This window comes from Lissotriton helveticus, chromosome 2_1, assembly GCF_964261635.1.
Source record: "Lissotriton helveticus chromosome 2_1, aLisHel1.1, whole genome shotgun sequence".
NCBI classification, from domain to species: domain Eukaryota; kingdom Metazoa; phylum Chordata; class Amphibia; order Caudata; family Salamandridae; genus Lissotriton; species Lissotriton helveticus.
In genome coordinates, this window is record NC_136059.1 from 278,997,553 (window position 1) to 279,021,888 (window position 24,336).

Here is a 24,336-nt window from a genome sequence, read left to right on the forward strand (position 1 = left end):
AAGACGTATGCCTTGGAAGAATTGAAATTGACCTTGGCACATGAATTAAGAATGAGAGAGCTTGATTTGGAGCTCGAGAGACTTGAGGGCATGAATGTCTCAGCTGAAGAGCTCAAGAAGTGAGCTTTGCTGAGTTGGAGGTAAATCACTGACAAAATGTCGACCTAGAAAATATCGACCTACAGAAATATCAATGCTGACAGATCGAAGGCAAGAATATCAACATTCTATCTACAACATGGTAAGTACAAAAATATCGAAATAGAAATATAGATGTTAAAAATATCGATGTTAAAAATATTGGTTTTTTTCTGTAAAAATATAAATGTAAAATAAAGTAAATAACACTAATAAATAAAATAAACATAGTTAAAAATATCTAATAAGGTTTAAAATTAATAAATAATACATATATAATAATAATAAATTAATTAAACATATACAGAAAATATATAATATATACGTACTTAACAATAAGTTTTAATAGGTATTTTAATAATTTATAAATTAATAAAAAATATTATAAATTACAAATACATTTACAAACATAAACAAAAAAACATAAACAAAAAGGAAATAATTATGTTTAATAAATTAAAAAAATTAAATATACTTTTAATATTTTTTAAATTTATTATATACTACATTATCTTAAATTATACAAAAAATATTAGATAGCTAAATAAATAAAAATACTATTCAAAATCCATCAGTAAAAGAAATAGAGTAATAAAAGTTTTGAATAGCATAGAACTTAAAATTACCATTCCCACTCCAGGGAGTGCAACAGTAGGGAAAGCGTTGGATAGCGTAGGGGTGAAAATTACTATTCCAACTCCAGAGAGTGCAACAGTAGGGAAAGCGTTGGATAGCGTAGGGGTAAACATTACTATTCCCACTCCACAGAGTGCAACAGTAGGGAAAGCGTTGAATAGCGTAGAAGTTAAATATAACATTCTTACAAATAATTGTTGAAATAAAATAATTAATAATTGAATTTTTAAATAACTCTACATCATTTGCAAATACCCATTAATAATTACTAAACACATAATTACAATTGAATAATGAATTAACAATTAATTAACAATAAATAGCCATAAATATTAATTAATAAATATTAATTACCAAATAATAAATATTGAAATCTAAAATATTTTTCGAAACAAAAAACATATTAATAATAAAGAATTGATTAACAATTAAAAAAAGTTACCAATACATTTATTTGTAAATAAAAAAATATTTTTTATGAAAAATAATTACCAATTAATAAAATATAATTTCCAATTATAAAAAAGTTATTAGCAATTAAAAATATGAATTACCAGTTAAAAAAAGTAATTACCAATTAAAAAATGAATTGCCAATTAAAAAATGTAATTACCAATTACAAACATTAATTACCAGTTAAAAAATAATTACCAATTAATAATTATTTAAAAATAAACCAATTATCAATACCAATAAAAAGAAAATCATTACTTAATTACAATTAAATTACTTCCCACCCAGTTCCCCTACAAACCCACAACCCGCTACAGAACTTAAACGCAAAAATTAATTACAATTAATTTACATTTACTAAAAATTAATAATTAATTTACTATAATTAAATTACTTCCCACCCTATTCCCCTATAAACCCACAACCCGCTCCAATACTAAAACATAAATTTAAATTAAAAATAACATTATTAATATATAAAAAATAGTACACATATAATTTAAAACAAATTAAATACTTAACAAAAACATATAACACATACATATAAAATACATAATAAAATACATAACAACAAACAAATATCGTTATTAGTAACATTGAAATTAGTAACATCGATATATTTGATATCGATATTACTAACTTCGATATTACTAACATCGATATAAAAAAATTGATATTACTTACCTTAGGGTCGATATTCTGTCCAATGATATTCTTGACCTCGATATTCTTCACCGATATTTCTAACTCGATATTACTGTAGGTCGATATTTAGACTGTGCACCGTTGGAGGTGGAGTCCAGCTCAGATGGTGGGCGCCTGACTTGAAGGAGGGGTTGACATACACCAGTGGGTTCAGGTTTATGATGTAGTTCCAGTGGGGTGCGGTGTCCCTGAAGTAGATTGGGGGACTGACACAGGGGATCATATTCCTTGTGGTGGGAGGGACACTCTACTGATGCTAGATGAGAGGTGCAGGGACAGGGGTTTCCCCATGGTAGAAACCTTGGTGTGTGAGTGTGGAAACCGTCCAGAAGAGTGTGGGTTGTGTGACAAAGGACAGTAGGACACTGTTTTGCCAATTTCAGGAGAGTGGTGTGGGGTACTTGTGTGAGGCACTGGAGGGTGCGGTAAAGGGTAGCTTGGTTAACAACTGTGGGGGGCTGTTTGGTTAATTTGTTGGAGAGCATATTTTAAGTCCCATTTTTCCAGAGCTATGCCAACACCCGGTGAGGTGTCAGTTCTCTGATTCCAGAGAGCTTGCGTTGGAGGCAAACTGCTTTTTTTTTCATTTCAGGAGGCAAGAAGGCGTCGGTGTGATCGGAGCAGCAAGCTGAGCTACCCGAGGTCCAGACCCCTGTAATGCTATGATGCAGAGCGGTACCGCCCTGGGGGTCTGTTAAGCAATTCTAGTGACCCTCTCGTGAAAACTGCAACCTCGTGAGCCTGGTGATCTGGTAACCTGGTAAAAACTGTGAAAGTCTGGCGCGAAAAACAACCAGCGATCAAAGAAGGAGCAGGAAAGGGGAAGGAGAAATGCTGTTGGTGTATTCCTGATGCGGGTCCTGATGAGATCTGACGGCTTTAACTATCAAGCATCAGTCAAGCATCAGTCAAAACTTCGGTGCTGACAGCGTATAGTGTCCAGACTGATTGGAAAGGGGGGACCTCTCATCACACCGAACGTATGGCTGGGTGCCCCGCCCGCCCGGGAAACCTTGTGCAGGCGTGGGGTTTAGCCCCGGCTGGTATGCCCGAAGTGGCGTGGCCGGAGTACGCCCCCGCCGCATATGAGGGTTGTCTTAAACCCCCGCCCGGAAGTCCGTGCACTTGTGGGCGGGAGGGGGATGCCGCCCCGCCTACCCGTGGAAGGTTAAAAGGCGCGGGGCCCAAGCAGGCGTCCTCTTGTTCCCCCGCTCTGAAGGTTGCACCACTCGTCGCTCGTGAGCCCTCAAGGGAACATGCTGCAGTTTGTTTTACTTGGTAATCGTTGGTCTTTCTGTTTCAGTTGTCCAGGCGTGTTCAGGGATCGAAGGAGCCAGAGAGGAGAGCAGAATAGCTGATATGCCTGGAAAAAAGAATGGAAAGAGCTCAGAGATGGAACTAACGCTTCGCACACTGGTAACTCGCGTGTCGGCGATGGACAGAAAATTTGGTAAAATGGACCGAATGGATCGCAGTTTAGCGGCGCTCCAGAAAAAAGTGGAAGCTCAGGGCGGGCCAGCAGGGAGACCTAAGAGGGTTGCGGGGCCTGCTTTGCCAAATATCACTCCGGGAGGGAATACGGGAAAAATGAAGAAAGGGAAAAGGGTTCCTAGCGAGGCCCCGGTCCCGATGGAAGTCCCGCTTGTCCCAGTGGCCCCGGCGGCTGACCCGGTGACCACTCCGGAGGGGGGATTGCCGATCCCTGTGATTGTCACACCAATTGATAAGGAACAGATACCCCCGAGCTGGCGGTACATTTAGCACGGTATTGCCTTGGTTGAAGAAGGGAGCGGGGGGGTCCGCGGCTGCGGAAGATCCAGCTGCGGAGGCCAGGCAAATCATCGACGAGCTCAGGCGGGCGAGAGGGTCTGGGGGGGGAACATGCCTTCTATCCCTCTACAGGTGGTGAGCCCGGCTGCAGGCGAGAATCAAAATCAGGCAACAGACAAGACCGGAGATACGGCGGAAGATGGTAAGAGGTCGCTCACAATAATGGGGGAGGGGGCTATACCATCGAGGCGGGAAAGCCTGGCACAACATGTGCCGATGGTCACGAAAGAGTTGGTTTGGGCCAATAAGTATATTAATATGTTTTCATTGTTGACGGACAATCGAGAATTTGAGTATGCCAAGACCCAGAAGGAATTCTTACACCCAAGTGAATGGAGGGCCAAAATGCCGGAATTCAGGGTGGAGGAGACTATGATGGCTTGGATTAGGGCCTTCTCTGTGTTTGTGGCAATAATAAATGAACGAACACCGGAATTATTGGGAGCCCTGGCTTGCTACCAGATCAGGATCGTGGGCTACCATGAAAAATACGGGGGGGACGCATGGAAAGGGTACGATGTGTCTTTTAGAAAAGCAAAAGAGTTTAATGAGTCATTGACTTGGGATTGTTTGGACACTGTATCTTGGCATGGGCAGTTCACGCCAGGCTCGGCGGTAGGGACGGGGTTGAGCACAAATGGTTTCAAGGCGGTTCAACAGAAGCAGCCGCAGCCCTTTCGGCCAGCCCACGGGGGAGACTTTCAGTCGAGAACGGGTGGGAATGGAGGCAAGCGAGGGGTATGTTGGGGTTTCAACAAAGGAACATGTAGTTGGCCGCAGGGAACATGCAGGTTCAGGCATGCCTGCGCAGGTTGTGGCAACACCTCCCACCCCGAAACTAGCTGCCGATCCAAAGGCAATGTTACCGGGGGGGAAAGGGGGTACTAAGCAGGATTGACACGGTGTCACGGAGGATTACGCAGTCACCCGTGGAGATTTTGGCTATGACCCCCTGGCTAAGCAAATACCATGATCGAGTGTCCGCCGGGATCCTGTGGGATGGCTTATCATATGGCTTCAGGATCCCGGCAGGTGACTTTCAGGGGTCCCCATTGTGCAGGAACCAATTATCCGTTACGCACAACCCGACCGTGGTCACTACAAAAATTGCAAAGGAGGTTCGCCTGGGGCGTGTTGCTGGACCGTTTGAAGAGGTACCGGCGGCCAATTTTGTGTGTTCCCCTTTAGGGGTAGTTCCCAAGAGGGAGCCGGGCGAGTTCAGACTCATACATAATCTGTCTGCACCAAGAGGCGCTTCCGTGATTGAGGCAATCGATCCGGGCGTATGCAGTGTGAGGTATGCATCGTTCGACGACGCAGTGGTCATGTTGAATCACCTGTGTCCTGGGGCACTGCTAGCTAAATCGGATATTGAATCCGCATTTAGGCTGCTGCCGGTTCATTCCAAGGATCAGCATTTGTTGGGGTTTGCATTCCAGGGAAGATATTACATGGACATGTGCATGCCGATGGGTTGTTCAATTTCCTGTGCTTATTTTGAAATGTTTAGCTCGTTTCTGGAATGGGCATTCTCAAGGGCCTCAGGGCATCAGCATGTGATGCATTATCTGGATGATTTCCTGTTTCTCGGCCCAGCTGGCTCTCGGGACTGTGCAAGGGCATTGCAGGATTTTTGCGTGCTCATGCGGTGTTTCAGGGTGCCGTTGGCACCAGGTAAGATGGTGGGGCCGACTACCTCCCTGGGGTTTCTGGGCATCGAACTAGACTCCGTGGAAGGCTGCTTCCGCTTGCCGATGGAAAAGGTCGCCAAATTCAGGGCCTCCTTGCAGCAATGTCTTAAAAGCGGCAAAGTGACACTGCATCAACTACAGCAAACTGTGGGACAGCTAAATTTTGCGCTACGGGTGATGCTGATGGCTCACCCTTTCTGACGATCCATTGCTCAGGCCATGGTGGGCCTCAGGGAAGGGCACCATCGCACGAGGCTGTCGGCCGAGGTTCGCCAGGACATGCTCATTTGGCTGGCATTCCTGGCGGACTTCAATGGCCGGGTAGTCTGGACCAAGGCCCCGGCCTCGTCAGGAGAGTTGGGTCTTTGGAAAGACTCGGCGGGCAGTGTGGGGTTTGGCGCAATCCTGGGGAATTGCTGATCGGCCAGAGGTGGCCAGCTTGGTGGGCGACAAGTGGCCTGACGAGCAACATTGGTTTCCTAGAGTTGTTCCCGATTTGGGTAGCATTGTTGGCCTGGCCAGGAGAGTTCAGGAATAACTCGGTGATATTCTGGTCTGATAACATGACTGTGGTAGAATGCATTAACCAACAGGCAGCACGCTGCAAACGGATATTGCGATTGTGAAAGGAAATTGTGTTGCAGTGCTTAAAGCTGAATGTGCAATTCAGGGCAAAACATGTTCCGGGAATACTGAATAATGCAGCGGATGCGCTCTCTCGTTTCAAAATGCAGGCATTCAGGGAGTGTTTACCATCAGCGTAGCTAGCGGCAGCACCATTTCCCGAAGCACTGTGGCAAATCGGCGCTCCGGATTACAAGACCTCGTGGCAGCCAGTCTAGGGCTCAGGACAAGGAAAGCTTATGAAGGGGCGTTCCTGTGCGTACTGCGCCTTTTTGGGTCCCGCATAGGAGCATAAGTGGGGTCAGGAGGGCGCCTTTGCCCAATTTTTAGTGGCTCTTCATGAGGAAGGCCGGTCGGCGACAACCGCCAGTCGGTATAAGGCCGCCATATCGTTTATGGCTCAGCTCCGAGGGGTCGGGGACCCCACAGATTCCTTCATGGTCAGGAAGGCTCTGCGCGGCTGGCGGCGCCTAGAGGGGCGCAAGAAGGATACGAGGCATCTGATAGGATTTGACAGGCTAACCATCTTGCTTGCTGCACTGGAGGCGACATGCTCCTCACCTAGTGAAGTTGTCCTGTTCCGGGCAGCATTTGCGCTGGCATTCTATGGTGCCCTGCGAATATGCGAATTAGTGGCTGCCAATAAAAGGGATAGCGAGGGGGGTCTTCGTAGGGACCACGTACAGGTGGGGGGGATTCCCTGCTCATCACGATTGCCAGGTCCAAGACAGACCAAGAGGCCCAAGGGAGTAGCATTGTGTTGCAGCGCGCTCTTGGTAGTCCTTGTTGTCCGGTGGCGCACGTTGAGGCCTACCTACAGCAAAAGGTGACGACATGGGGAGGGGTCTTGCTGCGGCATACGGACGGCACCCCGTTAACAAAATTTCAGTTCCAAAGGGTGCTGGCAATGACAATTGCAGCTGCGGGCTTGAACCCAAGTGATTTTGGGACTCATTCTTTCAGGATTGGGGCCGCTACGGAAGCGACGGCCAGGGGTCTGCAGGCAGACAAGGTTAAACAGTTGGGGCGATGGTCTTCGGACTGTTTTAAACGGTACGTGCGGTTGCATGTGTTGTGATTCATTGAAGATGTGCACTCACGTTCTTTGTCTTTTGTTTTGATTACAGTTTCACGAACCTGTGACGCAGGGCGGGAACTGGGATCGGCCCAGTATCAGCTATCCACCACGTCTAGAGCAGAGAACGGACGACGAGTGGTCTGGGTCGTGGGCCACTCAAACGTGAGACGGGCCACGGACATATTCAGAGCAGGTGATGCGATTCACACATCTGAGGAATATGGTTTTAGGGTGTCCTTCCATGGACGGGGCGGTTTGGGCATTGACCAACTGCAATGTTTTGTCGAAGAATTGGTAGGGCGGCACAGGTCACCGCCATCAGTAGTCATAGTGCACATTGGGGGCAATGACTTGGTGAGATTGGGCAGACGGGCCTTAATCGAGCACATACTGACAACCGTTAGTTGGTTGGCGAAAACCATCCCGGGGTGCACACTAGCCTGGTCACACATTATTCCCAGGAGGGTATGGAGGGGTGGGCGGTCCACAACAGCATTGAACCATTCGGTAAAGAGGGTCAACAATAAGATGGAGAAGTTGTTTCGGTCTGCCCACCTTCACAGTATACCTCACGGGTGCATCTGGGGGGACCACTGTTATTCTCACGATGGTGTACACCTGTCCAGGGCGGGGAATGACATATTGATAGGAGACTTCCTAGCCTGGCTAGTGGGATTGAGGAGACTATCTGGCCTGTGGCGGTAAGGTAATGATCGGTGAGCAGTTTTCAAGGTCCCTAGTGGGGGCGCCACCCAGTATGGATGGGAGCGCCCGGGGGGAGGCTGCCATTGGCCCCTCCCACGGGGGGGCGGCACCCAGTACGGTTGGGATCGCCCAGGGGGAGACGGCCATAGGCCCCTCCCAGGGGGAGACGGCTATATGCCCCTCCCACGAATTTCCCGGGGGGCGGATATCCGCTGCGGCGGAAGAGAGTGCGGGGAAAGGGGGGGAGTGTACGCTGTCCTTCTTACGGTTACCCCGCACGGGAACTCGGACGACCTTAAGATGGCGCCGAGTGGAAAAGGGGCCCCCATGACAAGGGAAGTTGCGGTTGGCTACGAGGGTAGAGCCCTCTGCGCATGCGCTACTACGAGAGGGCGGATTTGGTGATAGGGATCTGACACCGGTTAATACCTTGCCGTTGGCCCTTAACGATAGGATGTACAAAATTCGTATACAATGCACGATGCCATGATGTTAGACTCGGCTAGGAAAATCTTTGTATTAGAGATTTGTTAAGGTTAGCCTCAATACCTGTCTTCATCAAGTGTAATGGAAGTGGAATTTTGTACATGATAAATGAAATGTTTTTTATTTAAAGTTTTAAATTTGTTTCATATTTTAATAAATACGACAGGGGGGGTCGCAAGGCCCCCCTGCCTTCCAAAAGCTCAAAACTGTGTCTGTCTCCTACCATTGGGATTGATGGTGGAAGGGGTGGCGGGCATCCCGGACCATATGGAAAGGGGGGACCTCTCGGTCACCCCGAACGTATGGCTGGGTGCCCCGCCCACCCGGGAAACCTTGTGCAGGCGAGTGGCGTAGCCCCGGCTGGTATGCCCGAAGTGGCGTGGCCGGAGCACGCACCCGCCGCATATGGGGGTTGTCCTAAACCCCGGCCTGGAAGTCCGTGCACTTGTGGGCGGGAGGGGGGTGCCGCCCGCCTACCCGTGGAAGGTTAAAAGGCGCGGGGCCCAAGCAGGCGTCCTCGTGTTCCCGCGCTCTGAAGGTTGCACCACTCGTCGCTCGTGAGCCCTCAAGGGAACAAGCAGCAGTTTTTTGACCCACCCACCAACCCCTGATGCAGAGTTCGGGATGAAGCAAGATAGTAATCAGCATTTGATTAGGGCACTGAGAACGTCGTGTCCAGACTGAGTTCGAGATTGTCTACGCAACTGACTACCTGTTGATAGGCCTCTTTTTCCTTTATAGAGTTGTATAAACGGTATCATATGACCTTTTCTCCTTTGTAGCAATATTCATAGGATTAGGGACTCCCGCTCCACAAGGACGGGAGTAACGGTGAGAAATACACCCAGCTGCGATCGAAATTTTGCATGTGTTGTCTTTTTCTCCATTTAGTAGGTTCTTAAACTGTCGTATTTATTAGTCTTCGGTCGGGCGGTAAGGTCATGATCGGTGAGCAGTTTTCAAGGTCCCTAGTGGGGGCGCCACCCAGTATGGATGGGAGCGCCTGGGGGGAGGCGGCCATTGGCCCCTCCCACGGGGGGGCGGCACCCAATACGGATGGGATCGCCCAGGGGGAGACGGCTATATGCCCCTCCCACGAATTTCCCGGGGGCCGGATATCCGCTGCGGCGGAAGAGAGTGTGGGGAAAGGGGGGGGAGTCTACGCTGTCCTTCTTACGGTTACCCCACACGGGAACTCGGACGACCTTAAGATGGAGCCGAGTGGAAAAGGGGCCCCCATGACAAGGGAAGTTACGGTTGGCTACGAGGGTAGAGCCCTCTGCGCATGCGCCACTACGAGAGGGCGGATTTGGTGATAGGGATCTGACACCGGTTAAGACCCTGCCATTGGCCCTTAACGATAGGATGTACAAAATTCGTATACAATGCACGATGCCATGATGTTAGACTCGGCTAGGAAAATCTTTGTATTAGAGATTTGTTAAGGTTAGCCTCAATACCTGTCTTCATCAAGTGTAATGGAAGTGGAATTTTGTACATGATAAATGAAATGTTTTTTATTTAAAGTTTTAAATTTGTTTCATATTTTAATAAATACGACAGGGGGGGGTCGCAAGGCCCCCCTGCCTTCCAAAAGCTCAAAACTGTGTCTGTCTCCTACCATTGGGATTGATGGTGGAAGGGGTGGCGGGCATCCCGGACCATATGGAAAGGGGGGACCTCTCGGTCACCCCGAACGTATGGCTGGGTGCCCCGCCCACCCGGGAAACCTTGTGCAGGCGAGTGGCGTAGCCCCGGCTGGTATGCCCGAAGTGGCGTGGCCGGAGCACGCACCCGCCGCATATGGGGGTTGTCCTAAACCCCGGCCTGGAAGTCCGTGCACTTGTGGGCGGGAGGGGGGTGCCGCCCGCCTACCCGTGGAAGGTTAAAAGGCGCGGGGCCCAAGCAGGCGTCCTCGTGTTCCCGCGCTCTGAAGGTTGCACCACTCGTCGCTCGTGAGCCCTCAAGGGAACAAGCAGCAGTTTTTTGACCCACCCACCAACCCCTGATGCAGAGTTCGGGATGAAGCAAGATAGTAATCAGCATTTGATTAGGGCACTGAGAACGTCGTGTCCAGACTGAGTTCGAGATTGTCTACGCAACTGACTACCTGTTGATAGGCCTCTTTTTCCTTTATAGAGTTGTATAAACGATATCATATGACCTTTTCTCCTTTGTAGCAATATTCATAGGATTAGGGACTCCCGCTCCACAAGGACGGGAGTAACAGTGAGAAATACACCCAGCTGCGATCGAAATTTTGCATGTGTTGTCTTTTTCTCCATTTAGTAGGTTCTTAAACTGTTGTATTTATTAGTCTTCGGTCGGGCGGTAAGGTCATGATCGGTGAGCAGTTTTCAAGGTCCCTAGTGGGGGCGCCACCCAGTATGGATGGGAGCGCCTGGGGGGAGGCGGCCATTGGCCCCTCCCACGGGGGGGCGGTACCCAATACGGATGGGATCGCCCAGGGGGAGACGGCTATATGCCCCTCCCACGAATTTCCCGGGGGCCGGATATCCGCTGCGGCGGAAGAGAGTGTGGGGAAAGGGGGGGGAGTCTACGCTGTCCTTCTTACGGTTACCCCACACGGGAACTCGGACGACCTTAAGATGGAGCCGAGTGGAAAAGGGGCCCCCATGACAAGGGAAGTTACGGTTGGCTACGAGGGTAGAGCCCTCTGCGCATGCGCCACTACGAGAGGGCGGATTTGGTGATAGGGATCTGACACCGGTTAAGACCCTGCCATTGGCCCTTAACGATAGGATGTACAAAATTCGTATACAATGCACGATGCCATGATGTTAGACTCGGCTAGGAAAATCTTTGTATTAGAGATTTGTTAAGGTTAGCCTTAATACCTGTCTTCATCAAGTGTAATGGAAGTGGAATTTTGTACATGATAAATGAAACATTTTTTATTTAAAGTTTTAAATTTGTTTCATATTTTAATAAATACGGCCGGGGGGGTCGCGAGGCCCCCCTGCCTTCCAAAAGCTCAAAACTGTGTCTGTCTCCTACCATTGGGATTGATGGTGGAAGGGGTGGCGGGCATCCCGGACCATACGACTGGTCGAACAAAGCAACGAGGCAAGTAACAGTGAAACGGGCAAGACGGACAAAACGGTAGCAAAACAAGGGGGAAAAAATAGACTTGCTGAGCGGATCCAAGTGGGATCCAGTGGGACCAAGTGGGACCAAAACAACACAAACAAATAACTCATTCAACTCTTACAACTCATACAATTCATATATCACCTGAACTTTAACCCGTATCCGCACCCATACAAGTACATGCATCTCATTCGGTATTCGGTACTCGTGTGGCAGCACGGGGACCCCAGTAACAGACTCCTAGGCTATGAGGCTCCCTTGCAGAATATTCTTCCGATCCGAGCCGGCTCCGAGGGCTCTGTAGCTACACCGCAAGGCACAGCGGTTCTGAAAACCCGAAGCGGTCCCGAAGCAGTGTTCAAACGAGCTGTGTATGGTCATGCAGCCACGAAGCACCGGGGTCCTTGGGTTATCACTCACTGTCACTCACTGTCACTGTCAGGTCCGGTCCGGGTGCCTGCGCCTGTAACTCCCGCTGTTTCGCAACTCCAAGCAGTCCGGTGGTGCTACCTCTCGCCCTTCTTTTTGCCCAACTCATTCCAGCCTCGAGGCCGATCGACGGCTCGACGGCTGCATAGACTCGATGCTCTGCTGCTCTTCTTTCTCCAAGGAAACGCTGCTTGACACTATCAGGAGCGACCTGTGCTCAATGCAGAGCACGCACAGAGGGAATATTCTAACGGGAACTGGTTCTGGTTTTGGTTTTGGCTCGGGCTCAGGGTGGCTTCATCCAGGCTGCACTCCTGGTGGCTTGGGTTGCCAGGTTGTAGCGCTCCTGAGGTATGTGTCCCACCTGAGGTATGGAGGCTCCTTGAAACAGCTTTTTTCCGGGTCCTTTTGCCGGAATGCATCAAGGTTTAAACATTTCAGGCAGATTTCGAGATCTACTGGGAGAACGGTACGCTCCTGCTCTAGCCAGTTTACAGTGCCCCAAGAGAGTCTACAACAGAGCCAGAAAACAACAGCGGGAAAGGTCACCACCATGGCAGAAACAGAGGGGCTCAGTCTTGGGTATGTACCATGCGAACTATGTAGTGAGAATGTTCATAGCGAGATAACCATAACAGGCACACAGGGGGCAGGAAAGCACCTTGAAGATGTCAATTTACAAGGCCCGACAAATCTAACGAGGCGGCCCGAGACAAGGGGGGGGGGCAAAAACAAAGGCAAAGAGGAAAAATCAAAAACCAACGACAAAGAAAAGGATAAAGAGAAACAGAAGGAGCAGAAGGATAAGGATAAGGACAAGGATAGGGATAAGGAGAAGAACAAGGCTAAAGACAAACACAAGATAAGGAACAAGATACAGACGTGGGTCCTGATAATCCGCAGGCAGCGTCCAAGATGGAACTATTGGCAAAAAAAAGCCAAACGGCTTCAAACTATAAAAAACCTAAAGTCTGCCACCAGAACGAGCGGCCAGGCTAGCGATGCTCAACCCCGGATCTCGACCATCTTTTCCCCAGTAATCAAAGAGCAATCCGCCCAGGGGAAAATAACAGAAACAGACTGCAACACAAGTAATCTGTCCAAATTACCCGGCAATCGGAGTAAATACACTGTAGCCATTAATAGGAAAACCACGACTGGACCGATAACTGAGGTGTGCAGTTCGACAATGATTGACAATGATTGAACCTAAAGGACCTAAAGGACCTACAGAGGGCCCGACAGCAGTACCACCGGCAGAATTTGTACAGACAACGAGCCTTATTGCTCCAACCTCCTTATCACTGCCTTCAAGCTCGATCAGTGCAGAGGTGGAAAAAAAGATCATCCTCTAAGCCTCGATCTAAACCTCGGCATTATAGATCCACTCCCAGCCCCAGTCAAGTTTGGATCTGAATCAGAGCTAGAATCAGAGACGGAGTCTTAACTATATGAGACCAGGATGTCTACCTCAAGTGAACCACATGGATTGAGACACGAGCAGATAAATTCTGAAAGCCCAGAACCCTCTGATTCCAATTCCAATACTAACTCCAAAAAGATGAATGATTCTCTTAAGGATAACAGCGCAAGGAAAAAGCAAGATAAAAAGAAAAGGAGACACAATAAACAAATAGATGAAGATACGATCGATCAAGGCAACAATACAGATCGGATCGATCATCGTCACAGAAATCCATCGACACAAGGAACATCAAAGTCCGAGCCAATATACAATTCAAAATACAATCCGCTAAAAGATGCAAATATGGTCGCGCACAAACCATCTGATGAAGGGGTAGTTTGGTCTGCCCTGTTCCCATGATGCACTGGGCCAGGGACAGACTAATTTGCATATAGCCAGGTTCTGAACTGGGATGGTGCAGTGAGCTAAAAAACGGTGATGGATCAAGCCCTGATCTGTTGACTGGGTAGGAGTGTTCTGATTAACTCAGATACTCTGTCCATCACCACCCCCTTTTTGAAATATTTTGGCCACCACAAGTGTGGAAGGGTATGCTCAGACATGAGTCCCTTGCTCACTGCACCATCAGGATTCAAGCAAGCCGGGCCGAAGACGGCTGTAATGCCAGAAACCGGTCCCCGGAAGCTTGTTTCCTTTCCAGTGAAGAATTGGCTTGGTAGTTTGGTCTGCCCTGTTCCCATGATGCACTGGGCCAGGGACAGACTAATTTGCATGTAGCCAGGTTCTGAACTGGGATGGTGCAGTGAGCTAAAAAACGGTGATGGATCAAGCCCTGATCTGTTGACTGGGTAGGAGTGTTCTGATTAACTCAGATACTCTGTCCATCACCACCCCCTTTTTGAAATATTTTGGCCACCACAAGTGTGGAAGGGTATGCTCAGACATGAGTCCCTTGCTCACTGCACCATCAGGATTCAAGCAAGCCGGGCCGAAGACGGCTGTAATGCCAGAAACCGGTCCCCGGAAGCTTGTTTCCTTTCCAGTGAAGAATTGGCTTGGTAGTTTGGTCTGCCCTGTTCCCATGATGCACTGGGCCAGGGACAGACTAATTTGCATATAGCCAGGTTCTGAACTGGGATGGTGCAGTGAGCTAAAAAACGGTGATGGATCAAGCCCTGATCTGTTGACTGGGTAGGAGTGTTCTGATTAACTCAGATACTCTGTCCATCACCACCCCCTTTTTGAAATATTTTGGCCACCACAAGTGTGGAAGGGTATGCTCAGACATGAGTCCCTTGCTCACTGCACCATCAGGATTCAAGCAAGCCGGGCCGAAGACGGCTGTAATGCCAGAAACCGGTCCCCGGAAGCTTGTTTGCTTTCCAGTGAAGAATTGGCTTGGTAGTTTGGTCTGCCCTGTTCCCATGATGCACTGGGCCAGGGACAGACTAATTTGCATATAGCCAGGTTCTGAACTGGGATGGTGCAGTGAGCTAAAAAACGGTGATGGATCAAGCCCTGATCTGTTGACTGGGTAGGAGTGTTCTGATTAACTCAGATACTCTGTCCATCACCACCCCCTTTTTGAAATATTTTGGCCACCACAAGTGTGGAAGGGTATGCTCAGACATGAGTCCCTTGCTCACTGCACCATCAGGATTCAAGCAAGCCGGGCCGAAGACGGCTGTAATGCCAGAAACCGGTCCCCGGAAGCTTGTTTCCTTTCCAGTGAAGAATTGGCTTGGTAGTTTGGTCTGCCCTGTTCCCATGATGCACTGGGCCAGGGACAGACTAATTTGCATGTAGCCAGGTTCTGAACTGGGATGGTGCAGTGAGCTAAAAAACGGTGATGGATCAAGCCCTGATCTGTTGACTGGGTAGGAGTGTTCTGATTAACTCAGATACTCTGTCCATCACCACCCCCTTTTTGAAATATTTTGGCCACCACAAGTGTGGAAGGGTATGCTCAGACATGAGTCCCTTGCTCACTGCACCATCAGGATTCAAGCAAGCCGGGCCGAAGACGGCTGTAATGCCAGAAACCGGTCCCCGGAAGCTTGTTTCCTTTCCAGTGAAGAATTGGCTTGGTAGTTTGGTCTGCCCTGTTCCCATGATGCACTGGGCCAGGGACAGACTAATTTGCATATAGCCAGGTTCTGAACTGGGATGGTGCAGTGAGCTAAAAAACGGTGATGGATCAAGCCCTGATCTGTTGACTGGGTAGGAGTGTTCTGATTAACTCAGATACTCTGTCCATCACCACCCCCTTTTTGAAATATTTTGGCCACCACAAGTGTGGAAGGGTATGCTCAGACATGAGTCCCTTGCTCACTGCACCATCAGGATTCAAGCAAGCCGGGCCGAAGACGGCTGTAATGCCAGAAACCGGTCCCCGGAAGCTTGTTTGCTTTCCAGTGAAGAATTGGCTTGGTAGTTTGGTCTGCCCTGTTCCCATGATGCACTGGGCCAGGGACAGACTAATTTGCATATAGCCAGGTTCTGAACTGGGATGGTGCAGTGAGCTAAAAAACGGTGATGGATCAAGCCCTGATCTGTTGACTGGGTAGGAGTGTTCTGATTAACTCAGATACTCTGTCCATCACCACCCCCTTTTTGAAATATTTTGGCCACCACAAGTGTGGAAGGGTATGCTCAGACATGAGTCCCTTGCTCACTGCACCATCAGGATTCAAGCAAGCCGGGCCGAAGACGGCTGTAATGCCAGAAACCAGTCCCCGGAAGCTTGTTTCCTTTCCAGTGAAGAATTGGCTTGGTAGTTTGGTCTGCCCTGTTCCCATGATTCACTGGGCCATGGACAGACTAATTTGCATATAGCCAGGTTCTGAACTGGGATGGTGCAGTGAGCTAAAAAACGGTGATGGATCAAGCCCTGATCTGTTGACTGGGTAGGAGTGTTCTGATTAACTCAGATACTCTGTCCATCACCACCCCCTTTTTGAAATATTTTGGCCACCACAAGTGTGGAAGGGTATGCTCAGACATGAGTCCCTTGCTCACTGCACCATCAGGATTCAAGCAAGCCGGGCCGAAGACGGCTGTAATGCCAGAAACCGGTCCCCGGAAGCTTGTTTCCTTTCCAGTGAAGAATTGGCTTGGTAGTTTGGTCTGACCTGTTCCCATGATGCACCGGGCCAGGGACAGACTAATTTGCATATAGCCAGGTTCTGTACTGGGATGGTGCAGTGAGCTAAAAAACGGTGATGGATCAAGCCCTGATCTGTTGACTGGGTAGGAGTGTTCTGATTAACTCAGATACTCTGTCCATCACCACCCCCTTTTTGAAATATTTTGGCCACCACAAGTGTGGAAGGGTATGCTCAGACATGAGTCCCTTGCTCACTGCACCATCAGGATTCAAGCAAGCCGGGCCGAAGACGGCTGTAATGCCAGAAACCGGTCCCCGGAAGCTTGTTTCCTTTCCAGTGAAGAATTGGCTTGGTAGTTTGGTCTGCCCTGTTCCCATGATGCACTGGGCCAGGGACAGACTAATTTGCATATAGCCAGGTTCTGAACTGGGATGGTGCAGTGAGCTAAAAAACGGTGATGGATCAAGCCCTGATCTGTTGACTGGGTAGGAGTGTTCTGATTAACTCAGATACTCTGTCCATCACCACCCCCTTTTTGAAATATTTTGGCCACCACAAGTGTGGAAGGGTATGCTCAGACATGAGTCCCTTGCTCACTGCACCATCAGGATTCAAGCAAGCCGGGCCGAAGACGGCTGTAATGCCAGAAACCGGTCCCCGAAAGCTTGTTTCCTTTCCAGTGAAGAATTGGCTTGGTAGTTTGGTCTGCCCTGTTCCCATGATGCACTGGGCCAGGGACAGACTAATTTGCATATAGCCAGGTTCTGAACTGGGATGGTGCAGTGAGCTAAAAAACGGTGATGGATCAAGCCCTGATCTGTTGACTGGGTAGGAGTGTTCTGATTAACTCAGATACTCTGTCCATCACCACCCCCTTTTTGAAATAGAAGGGGGAGGTCAAGCAGAACCTTCGTTGGGCGACGTATTTAACTCAATTATGAAATTTCAAGACATTGTGGCATCTGATAATAAGAAACTTCAAGGCGCCATTAATAAGGTGGGCCAAACTTGTCTTGAAATCTCAGAAAGAATGGCGTCTGTGGAGCTACGGACCGAGAATCTTGAAAAGGATGTTTCTGTCCTCCAGAAACAAGGAAAAGAACACGAAGGAATCGTTTGAGACTTAATGATGAAAGTAGAGGATCAGGAAAATAGGGCCCAGAGGAACAATCTACGACTCTTGGGAATTCCGGAGGGAGTCGAGGGGAACGATTCCCGGGGCTATATGATCTCCCTATTTAAAGAATCTTTCCCGGAACTAAGCACTTGGGATTGGGACAAAGAGGTTCAGCGGGCTCATCGGTTTACCCTCACCTTAAACAAACGTTCCCATTCAACAGAGAAATATCCAAGAGCGTTCTTGGTTTATTTTGGCAACTTTCTCCTTCGGGAAGCAGTATTTGATCTGGCACGTCCAACACACAAAAGAGAACACAAAGGATATATGTTTTTCAGTAGACTTGACTTTGCCCACGCAACGGTGGAAAGAAGATGGCGGTTGCAGCAACTCTTTACCCCTTTCGAACAGCTGGGAGCCACCGTATATCTACAGAATCCTGCCAGACTGAATATTATTTACAATGGTGTCACCAGAAGTTTCATCAGTGAAATTCAGGTGCAAACTTATCTAGAGGAGATTACTGGAAACAGTGACGGCAAAGATAAACTTAAAAAAGGAAAAAAACATAACAAATAGTTTGTAACCAAATGTTAATCAATAGGTCACTTGCGGCATAGGCGAAAGACATTTTGAGTAAGAGAGAGGGAGTGGGGGCCACATAGATTGCATATACAGATGTTATGTTTGTGCTTAATGATTATAAAAAATGAGTATTGCCTTAAAAGAACAATTACTCCTCCACTCCCATAGCAACAGGGGTTAGGACGCGGAGATGCCAGCTGCCAAAGAATCACATGATGCCCACAACCTGGTTCCTAGGGAACCAGGTAGCCTCACAAGATGGTGGAGGGGGGTGGAGGGATGTCAGGGGGGTAATAGTAGAGGGGTTTTAGGGGGTGGAGAGTGGAATGCAACCAAACAGGCAACAAATCAGGTCAGAATCTATGACTTCGCATAATAGCAAGAAAGTGGGAAAAAAGGCACTTTGCACTATCAAAAATAGCAAATATCAAAATATACAAAAGAATTCTCTTAATATCGATAAATGGCTAAAATAAAGATTTTGACCATCAACATATGTGGGCTTAACGATCTTAGAAAAAGACAAAAAATAGCGATCGGTCTTCAATTAATAAGGGCAGATATAGTCTGTCTTCAGGAGACCCATGTCGAGGGGTCCCAAAGACATCTATTAAAAAATCTGGGTTATAGATTAGTTGTTGCTACAACACAGGCAAATAAAACTCGTGGGGTGGCTATTTTGGCACATGGTGGTGGAGTGCGTTTTACAAGATCTGCTGCAGACTCTTGTGGCAGATGGGCAATTACTGAGGTACCCATGGTTATTTGCGGCGATTTTAATCTTAACCTCCCATCAATTTGGTCCTCTGCTCATAAATTGAAATATCAAGGTAGGAAACCTAAAACTTTTAAAGCCCTGCAATCACTGTGTCATGCTCATGGGTTAACAGATTGCTGGGAGACCAAACACCCTTATAACTCTGGCTATACTTTTTTTCCCATCCCCATCAAAAACTAACCAGACTGGATTATTTTTTTGTCTCACACACCATTGTATCTAGCTGCTCAATAGACCGGCTACCTAGGGTTCTTTCTGACGACAATCCTTTAATAATTAGCATCAATATGGGGACGATACAATCTGATCGTAGTTTATGGACTTTCGAAAGAGCTTTATTGCGTAACGAAAAATATTGTATTCATATGGAGAATTGGATTCCAGAATTTTTAAAGTTTAATATGGGTAGTGCCCCTTTGGAGGTGGTCTGGGACGCGTTGAAAGCAGGTATAAGGGGTGAAACTCTTAGATTTTCCATCAACAACAATAAAGAAGAAAAACAAAAGTTAACAAATTTACAGGAAAGCCTAATAAGAAGGGAAGAAGACCTAGCTAGAGCGGTGCAAGATGGAGACAACGTAGAAAGGGCGGTAAGAGAGGTAGCTCTTGGAAGGAATTTAATATCTGAAATGTTTAGCACCAAAGCCATCTGTAAAGCTGCAGTGAATAGGGAAAAAACTTACGCACTAAGCGAGCGGGTGGGCCATCAATTAGCTATCCGTATTAGACAGCAGAACTCAGACAATACGATTAAAACAATTAGAGACCCAATCCATGGACTAACTTATGACCCCAAAGAAATCAGGGAAGCTTTTAAGCGGTATTATTCAGATCTTTATATGGAGATAGGTAATTGCCAGGATAATATCGATGAATATCTAGAATAAGTTACACGGCCCGCTTATCTCAATCGGATCAAGATATTCTCTTGAATACTCCAGATTGGATAGAAATTTTGCTCTCAATAAATAGTCTTCCGTCGGGTAAAGCAACAGGCCTAGATGGAATCCCTGCTGAATTCTACGCCAGATTTAGCAACACACTTAAAGATATTTTAACTAACTTAATGATTCATATCTTTCAAGGTGGACATGGACACCCTCCGGCATCTTGGGCCCGGGCGAAAATCATTGTTTTTGCCAAAAAAAATAAAGATCCGACGGAACTTGGGGCATATAGACCAATCACATTGATTAACAACGATTCAAAAATATATTCTAAACTATTAGCCAGTAGACTGTCACCGCTAATCCATAAAATTATATCTGTTTAGGCAACACGGATTTGTCCCAGGGAGATCAACCACAGACCATATTCAGAGGGTGATCACGCTTTTTGACATGGCAGAAGTAGCAGGAGACCCTATGGCCCTGATACTACTAGATGCAGAAAAAGCAGTCGATAGGGTCTCCTGGCAGTATCTATGGACGGCCATGTCAAAAAGCGGGATTGGTGAACAGTTTATCAAAGCTGTTCAGGCAATGTACACCACTCCTGAAGCAGCGGTAATGGTAAATGGAGACATATCAGATACCATCAATGTGACTATAGGTACAAGGCAGGGTTGCCCTTGCTCCCCACTATTATTTGCTATTATTGATCCATTGATCTCGAGACTAGAAACAAACCAACTTATACAACCTAGGAAGACATCCAATGGCGAAACGAAGACCTTGGCTTTTGCCGATGATATGGCAATAGTTACAGCCGACCCAAAGGAAGCAGTTAAACAAATGGAAAAAGAAGCAAAAAAGTTTGGCGCCTTTTCAGGGTATAAATTGAACCAAACCAAAACTCAAATTATAATCAATAGTCAAATCAATTACTCGGATGATAGGGTGGTAGATAATGCATTATATCTCGGTGTCAATATCACCTCCAATCTAAATAATCTAGTAAACCTTAACTTGAACCCACTTCTAAAAAAGACTGAAAAAAGTCTAATTAGCCTGCATAACCTGCATCTAACAATCATAGGAAGATGTAATCTTATAAAAATGTTATTCTTTCCAAAATTCCTGTATTTTTTTCGCACCATCTGTTTAAATTTTGACTCATCAATATTTAAAGATATTGATAATATTTTTACTCGCTTAATCTGGGGATATGGAAGAACGAGTAGAGCTCAAAGATTTATTATCTTACCAAGGGAAAGAGGTGGTCTGGCGCTTCCCAACTTTAAAATCTATTGGTGGGCTACTATTCTTGAATACAGTCGAGCTCTCCTAACCCCCAGGCAAGAGTCCAGTCTAGATAGGCTAGTCCAAACCCCACAGGAACTCATTCTTGGCAAAGAGACAAGCGATCATTTGTAGAGGCTAACATATGACTGTAATTTCAAAAAAGTGCGCTTTAAAACACTTAAAGGTATCTTTATCGTCTGGAACCACGTGCGAAAACCCTTGGGACTTGATAGGTTCTCTTATTATACCACTCTAGATAGAAATACAAATCTCCGTGAGATTTTTACCGATCAATGTATGACACGATGGGTCAGATCGGGAATCACACAATTCGGCTCGCTATATGACTGTATGGGCTTCTGTTCTTTCGACTCCCTAAAAACAAAATTTGGGTTACAATCGCGTGTGTTCTATAAATACCTACAAGTAAGGGATTATATTGTTAAAAAGGGGGGTGGCAGTGTGGCCATGAATAAAATTCCAGCAATTGAAACAGTGTTGCGCACGGACAGGGTTAAAATTGGTGAAATCTATAAAGATCTAGTTATAAGTCTTCCAGATGACTTAGATAAACATATTCTACATTGGCAAAACAAATTAGATATAACAGAAACCCTTACGCAAAAAGCATTAGAAAACTCAAATTGCTTATTAATGTCAACCAAACTACAAGCCCAATTCTACAAGACGTTCTTTCAACTTTATTATACACCAGATAGAATATCTAAATGGAGCACAGGTAAAGGCACACTATGTTCTCGATGTACGAAGCCCGAAGCAGATCTGGTACATATGCTGGCCACATGTCAAACCCTAAGTACTATCAGACTAGACATATCTATGCTTTTATCAGGAATTTTTGAGAGCATAATTGAGATCACTACAGCTGAAATAATACTAGGGGTAGATAGGAACGCCAGACCCGCCAACATGCAGGGATTGCTGTTTATCTCAATGGCGGTACTTAGAATTTGCTTAACTTCTGCATGGTTGGACTCGTATCCGCCCACATTCCAGCAATGGAGGGCACGGCTCTTGGCTACCTATAGCCTGGAAACAGCCATATATAAACATAAGGGCATAAAAAAGAAAAGAAAAGGTTTAGAAATATGGTATCCTGTGACACAGTGGATCGAGAGATCGGATGTGTAATGCTGATTAACTGCTATATCAGAAAGTTTTTTTTTTCTTTTTGTATGTATTTGTACTCTCCCCCGTTGCGTTTCTTGCCTATTGTTGTTTGTTTCGCCTTATCTATAATATTCTTGATGATATATAATTGCCTTTATGGGTGGGGTTGTTTTAGTGTCGGGTGGGGTGGGTGATAATGAATTGTAAAAAAAATTCTTCAATAAAGAATCGTTAAAAAAAAAAAAGGAGGCAAACCTCTTGGTGGATTCCAGAGAGTCTGAAGAGGTATTGGGGAGTGATCCCAAAAGGAGTGGCCCAGATATCTTCCAGACTTGTGAGGTAAAAGAGGTTCAGTGTAGCCAGTTAGGTCCCAGTGTAGTGGGAGGGGTGTAGGGGTTCACGTCCTGTCTCAGTGGAGAAGGAGTGAGTGTGGGACTGCATGTCCCAAAGTGCCCAAAACCCAGTCTCAGGGCCTGGAGGGTTCCTTAAGGGAACACCAGGTTGGCAGCCTAAAGGGCGCTAGTAGGCCACTTGAGGAGGATCTCCTAGTGTCTGGTGAACGGGGAGTGCCTGTAACCAGGCCTTCATCAGATCTGGTGTCTGGCAGTGCCACTCCAGTTGGGAGGGTGCCGATGTCCAGACGGAGGGGTGAGAGGAGGAAGGAGTCCCCAGTGGGAGAACCAGTGGGTCCGGGGCCAGCCAGAAGGGCTGAGTCACCGGTGAGTGACCATGGGGACCTCACTTATGTCCTGAGGGATCCTCCCATGCTGTCGGATGGACAGGGGTCGGGAGATCTGTGCCAGGCAGACTGTCACATGACACCTGAGTTGTGTGTCACCCTCGGGGGGGCATATGTGCTCCCAATGAAGTCCTGGGAGATCAGTTGCTGGAGAGAGGTCCTGAACTAGTAGGAGAGTTGTGTTCTGAGGGTGACTCTCCTGGGAGGAGAGGGAAGTACCTAAGAAGGAGAGGTAGGGGGAGGGCAGCCTCGCCTGTGACCTCTGGTCGGCCTGAAGGTACAGACCCAGGGCTGGCAGGCCAGTGTCAGGATGCCCTACATGACTTGGCAAGAGGGAGAGTGGAGGAATGGTGCCAGGCACCTGGGGATACTACCCCCCACTCTCTGATGCCACATAGATTAGAGAGGCCTAACAGACATGAGACCTGCCTCTCATCACTGATAGGTGTCAGTGGCCCCTGTGGCTGGTTGTCCTGGTGGACAGGGCTGCCCCTGGGGGTGGACTGGGCCACACCATTGTATTAGCCAGGTGGGTACTGTGTGAGTCCCCAGAATTCCTGGTGTGCCAGGCAAGTGTTCAACCGCAGGGGTTGGTTCTGGGTTGGGAAGCCAGGTTCAGGTGTTGCCTGACCTGGAGGATTCAGACCCTAGGTTGGAGGGCCAGGTACGGGGTGTCCCTCCTGACCTGGAATCCCAGGTGCAGGATAGAACCCCTGTACTGGTGGGAGAATGGTGCAGGACACTTGCCACAGGTGCCTGACTATTCTAGAAGGGGGTACCACTCCAGGTAAGAGGGTACAGACCCCCAAGCAAGGGGAGAACCAGGTGTGGGGAAGCCCACCCTAGCCTCCTTTCCAGCTGCCGGATACAGGCCCGGGACTGATGGGTCAGTGCCAGGATATCAGACCTGACCTGACAGGAGGGAGAGTGGACAAAGGGTGCCAAGCACCTGGGGTTACTGCCCCCCACCCTCTGATGCCACAGGGGTTTGAGAGCCCTGAGAGGCATAAGGCATGGGTCTCATTCCTCACCACTGTCAGTGGCCACAGTGGCTTGCTGTCTGTCTGTTGGGACACACCTGTGAGCAAGTTAAGTTTAGGTGCTGCACAGATGGTGTCCACAGAAGAGGAGAAGGGTTCTACATGAATTAGCTTGGTGGACCCTGAGAGTATGGATAGAATGATCCAACTGGGCTCAGGAAGGGGTAGAACAGGCGTAGTGCCCCGCTGTTTGGGCCAGTTTGCGTGTTCTATCGCTCTGAGCAAGGAATCCCATCGAGGTATCGTTTGGTCTACCCTTGCTTTAGGCTGGATGGGGGTTGTGTTGGAAAAGGCCCTTTTTTTCAGGGTTATCCCTAAACTTTTTGCTTCTTCCTCCCTTGTTT